A 5819-nucleotide genomic window follows, 5' to 3' on the forward strand; every position below is an offset into this window, starting at 1 on the left:
GATTTATTAACATTTAAATGAATTAAAATTCAAATAAATAATTAAATTCCATAAAAATAAAATAGTTGGTTTTAAAAGTCATGATAAAGCCCATGGCACGTTTGAACCTCAAATCTTAGGCCCATTGGTACAAAATATCAAACTTCTCCATTTCGCCTTAAGTGCATTTTCTCCAAATCGACCAACTTATGCAAGTCATAACTCTTTCAATATTAATCATATGGAGATGATCTAGTACTTTTTGGAAAGCCCAAGATGTCCTCTACAAGCCACTTTGGAACCGTTTTTGTGTTTGAGGACTTTATCCTGATGATATTGCTCCTGAAAAAAAAAACAACTTTTTGCGATCTCCTAGAAGGACCTGTAATGTTTTGGCTCATATCTCTCCAATGGTGCATTTATGGCCTTAGAATGTATGATAGAAAGTTGTAGAGAATTCAATTTCCTTCAAAATAGGTTTTATTTGGGAAATATTTGATACTCCATGTGAAAGTTATGGCCAGTCAAAGTTTAGTTGACTTTTTAGACCAAAGTTTATTGATGAATTGGCTTCTGGCCCGATTACGAAAATGTAGAGAATGCCAAAACGGTCTTGGCCGCGCTAAAACCAAGCTCATTTGACCTTCCAGTCAAAGGTTATGAATTTTGCATTTTCCGCATAAACACACTTTCGCACCGAACTTTCTTGAAACAAAGGAACTTCTTTATTATTTTCTCTTGATTTTTGAGTGATGAAATAAATGTCCCTCGTAACTTATAGTACTGACAAGAGGGAAAATTTTGGGGTGCAACAGATGCAACAACTGTTAAAATTGTTGGATGGAGTTACGGTCCGAGATATTTGTTGGATTCATGCGCATTCGATAAAGTTATTCAATATGTTCTTGACAGTGCTCATTCTCGATTCTACCTACGACACCAACAAGTATCGACTTTCATTATTTGAGATGGTTGGTATTACATCTACCGAGAAGACTTACGCCGTTAGTTTTGCTTTTTTGGAGTATGAAAAAGAGGATAATTTTAGGTGGGCATTATATGTGTGTCGGTTACATCTTTTGATGTGTTTTGTAGTTTGAAAGTTTAATATATGCACTCTTTAACATTGCAATATAATAATTTTTTTGTCATTTATAAATTCTAATGAGAGGTGTAGTATGTGTATATGTGTTTCTATTATTTTGCCCTGCTATATTATTCTGTTCTGCTAAAAAAACTAACAGGGAAAGTTCCGTAGATGTATCTATGGAAGGTTTAAAATTTGTAAAGTATGGGTTTTTTCCGTAGATACGCCTAGGAAAACAAAATGTCTAGCTTCTTTCCATGAATATACCTATGGAAAATTCTGTGACAAAAAATGAGTGGTCCATATTCACCTAGGTTTTCTATAAATTTGGGGTTTCTAATGTTGTATTTCACAAAAACAAAAAAAATATCTCAATATGATTACAACATCCGTTGGTATGTCGAAAGTGTCTCCTACTCCGACCGAAGAACACCCGGGAAGATGTTCAAACTCCGCGATTACACCTCGCTCGACAATATCATTAACGAAATCCACTACCTCCTACCTTAGAGTGACAAATGAAAGGTTGTGAAACTCGAGTATCGTTCACCTTCATCTGAAAACGGAGGGAACGACATTTACAACAACTTTGAGCTCAATAACCAAAAAGATGTTTTAGCCATGTGGCGAATGTATTACGGTTTCAAAGAGAAAATCCCGCTCGAGTTCGTAGCGACAGTGCAAAGAACGAATCAATGTAATGCCGATTTTCTGAGAACATCCACCGAGCTATTGAAATGTAATATTTAATTTTCTGTTGAAATCATCAATGTAATGTCGATTTTAATCTATGAATGTTATTTTTATCGCTGCAATGTTGATTTTGTTAGTTATCATTATTATTTATTATATTTTATTGTATCTTTATAAGGGTAGTTAGGTCTTTCTCTACTTTTGATATTTATACTCTGATGTAACCCTTACTCACACACTTTTGATTTATTCTATTAAAACCCTAACCAAAAGGTTCTTTCTCTTTCCCATTGATTATATTTGTTCACTGTTGCTAACAGATCTTATGGTTTTTTGTATCTGGTTTATTTCGTACATTTACATACGGAAGTGTTCGGTATATGTATCTACGGAACATTTTCACGCAAATGTAAAAAAAAGTGTTTTCTAATATACATATACCGAAGCAGACATGCATTTTTGGAAGCACACATGGTACCTAAGAACCTCAAAAAGTGTAATGAGAGTTTCCCTAAATTATTTGTAACTATGTTAATATGTCACACATATTAAATATTTTTTTTAGTCTATATAAATTTGCACCCGTTTTTAGTTTAATTCGAGTAATAGAGATTTGATTATAATAATATTTTTAATTTAAACTTGTTTTTAAAATTGCCACCGTATTTCTTATTTACACCTGTTTTTAGTATATCAGGTATAAATTTTAAAATTATATTATTCTTTTTGCACTAGTGATAGTTTATGAGCATCTAAAGCATATATATAATAAAATTCATACTGTACGTTAGATTAATCCCTTATCTCATACCATATTATCTTTTGACAATTTGAGATTCCTTCAACCTTGAGCACTTGATCATGATCAATCTTTTCATAGAGAGAGTGGAGGATTTATGGCAACCTCAGGGACAACGGAGGCTTGCTGTTGGACGATAGAATGAGTAGCTTTCAATGTCGCCATTGTCGTCTGATCTAATGAAGGATCTGAAGGAGAAGAGTTTGAATTCGGATAGAAGCAAAAAGGAATGGAAATTTGTACTCCGTTTGACTGAAGGAGATATTGATTTCTAACAAAGGATATTTTAATGAATCAAGAGAGATTTGATAGTGGAAAATTGTAGCAATTAGAAGTTGATTCCCACATACGGAGTCAATGTTCTATGGTAGAGCTAAATGGATCGAAAAAGTAAAATGCATAGCTTGTTGTGGTTGCTGTGAGCCTTTGACGCAATGGAGTATAGTTGACCTGCAAAGTTAGTCTTTCACCGCTCAAGTCATTATGATAGTGAAAAATTATGTTCGAATGAGAGAGGATTTGAATACTTGTGAAGTGACACACTTTTTCTTTAAATATGAGAAATGGTTTATAACTAAATGCATGTGAAGCGTGGCATAAGATTAGCCTTTAGATTAATTTAGATGGGTTAGCATGTCATTCGCGTGAACAACTGTATCTTCAATGAAAAGAGGTGATTTACGTGTTCTGCATCTTATGCTTCGCAACACATTTATCTTTTGAATCTTTTATTTTCTTTGCTCTTTGTAAGAAAAAAATTCAATAAGAAATAAGTTGTAAATAAGATTGGAAAAATAAATTATAAATAATTTATATAAATAAAAAATTATAATAAAATTAATCTTCATTGCTAGTGTAAAAAAAACTATTAATATGCCATGTCATAAAAAAATTAAAAATAAAAGTGTAATTTAGTAATATAATGAATTTAAATATGGTACACTGTGAGTGTTAAATGATATTCAGATTTCCCATGTCATATTAGTATTTTAAAATAAAAATGTGTTTTAAACTCTTTTACACCGTGCATTTCCTTTTTTTTTTCTCTAATACAATTGGTTTTTAGTATATATATATATTTATTTCAAACAGCAACGACTTCCCTCGTTCTTTTCTTTTAACAAAATCAGTTCCAGTTACTGAAAAAGCAAAGTGAATTCGTTCCGCTCTCGATCAATTTCGACGCCACCATTCCGGTTATAGAAAAAGCCCAAACCCTAATTATAACAGAAATCTCTATATATTGCCGCAATGCTGATAATCCTCTATACTTCTTTGCTTGCCCCATTCACAATTACTAATCATGTCTTCTGGCCGTTCAATTCCGACGGAGGATAGAATTAGCGACCTGCCGGAGTCAATTCTCTGCCACATTCTCTCCTTCCTTCCAACCAAATCTGTTGCAACCACAATGATTCTCTCAGAGAGATGGAGACCGGTATGGCTCTCTGTCCTTATTCTCAACTTCGATGACAAGGCTTTGAATGACTTTCAGATATTTCGCAAGTTTGTTTATTCAATCATGTTCTCTTTGCGAGCCAAAAAGGCCATGATCCAATCGTTTAACTTGAAATTAGGCCACGATCCAAAGAGAATTGAATAGAATTTTTAAATTTGTGGTGCAACGAGGAGTCAAGAATCTTAACTTTGACTTGTCTGGTAAACGGCGATGTATCAAATTACCTCCTTGCATTCTCAGTTGTAAGACACTTCAGGTTCTTAGATTAGAAAACATAAAAATGTGGGATTATGATCGAGTGAATTTTCCTTGTCTTCGAACTCTTCATTTGAATAACGTTGATTTCACATCTCCTAAATATTTTGCAAAGTTTCTACATGGCTGCCCTATTCTAGAAGATTTGAATGCAAACTCACGTACCTTCCAGAAATCAATCGATCCCATGGAAAGCTTGAATGCTTTACCTAATTTGGTCAAAGTAAGGGTTTGTTATAATATGGATATTCTGATGTCTTTGGTTTGTAAGACGAGAATTTTGCATATATAACAGGTATGAATGTTATCCTACTGAATATTCACTATTTGAGAATTACTATGATGATGTAGGTTGTGTTGGGTGCTCAGTTGTTTTGCTGGTCGGGATAGATTTTCGGACATCTTGTGTTTGAGGTAAATATTGTTCCATCAGTGTCAAACGTCACTACAAGAAATTTTCCATATACCAACGGACACCATTAGTGATGGCTGATAGATCTATGGGTATAAATAACATATACTAACAAAATTTTGTTACTGTAGGTATATGTATCATATGTTAGAAAATAACTTATAAGGTTTCGTGGGTATAGGTTCCATGGTAGGAAAATTCATCTTCACTTTTAGTATATTTAATTTTTAAATAAAATAAATATATTTAATAAATTTTTAAAAGAAAATGGATATTAAGTTATATTTTAAATTAACTATGTACCTTTATTTTTAACACAATAGTGAAAACCTTTTTTTTTTCCTCTTCCGCCAAAATATATGCGCTAATGCCTTTTCATTTCTCTCCTTGACCCATATTTCCACGTTTCATTTCCCTCCCAACAAAAGCTTTTCTATCCCAAAAAAATACAAAATCAAAATAGATGATCAAAACTCGTTTTCTCTCATGTTCTCACCGCTGTTTTGATTTTCCATATCGTTCTCCTGCTTCACGTGTTGCCATCCTCACATCAGCAACAATTGTTTTTCTTAGTGGTTTGTGATGAGTCTTGCCCTAATTACTCTTGTTATCATTCTTTCTTTGTTATGTTTCAGTTTCATTTACTCTAACTCATTTTTTGTTTGACAATTAGGTATTTAAAACAATGGATTTTGTTTTGTAATCGACGTCAAGGTCTGAAGCTTCAGGTACAAAACTAACACTTAAAATTCTTTACCTGTCACTTTGTTTGAAGATCGATCTGATTTATTAATTTCCACTCTATATAAACAAATTTTTAAAATGTGAAAATCTTTCTTATACTAGTAGTTGCTAAAAATATAAGTTCTGTAAAAAATTATGTATACTGGTTTTGAGTGTTGCGGAAAAAGCAGGATTTACTGTGGTTCGGTTCGGTTAGTTCAATTTATTACATAGATTTTCGTTTTCATCTTCTGGGTTTCTAAGTTGCAGATCTGATCTCCGATTGTAGTTTTTTTCACAAAATACACTTAAGGTTCATCTTGTTTGTATAGCTCTTAGTTTTGCATTAGATTTTGTAGAATGATGGTGGCATAGTGAGGTTGTAACACACAGTGGAGGGATAACATTACAC

General features: G+C 32.8%; 1 pseudogene; it reads left to right on the plus strand.

Moving 5' to 3' along the window:
• The first annotated feature begins 3858 nt into the window (after positions 1-3858).
• On the plus strand, positions 3859-4662 carry LOC131642005 (F-box/FBD/LRR-repeat protein At5g56420-like; annotated as a pseudogene).
• Positions 4663-5819: the final 1157 nt, after the last annotated feature.

Source organism: Vicia villosa, unplaced genomic scaffold (genome assembly GCF_029867415.1).
Source record: "Vicia villosa cultivar HV-30 ecotype Madison, WI unplaced genomic scaffold, Vvil1.0 ctg.004363F_1_1, whole genome shotgun sequence".
Classification (NCBI taxonomy): Eukaryota; Viridiplantae; Streptophyta; class Magnoliopsida; order Fabales; family Fabaceae; genus Vicia; species Vicia villosa.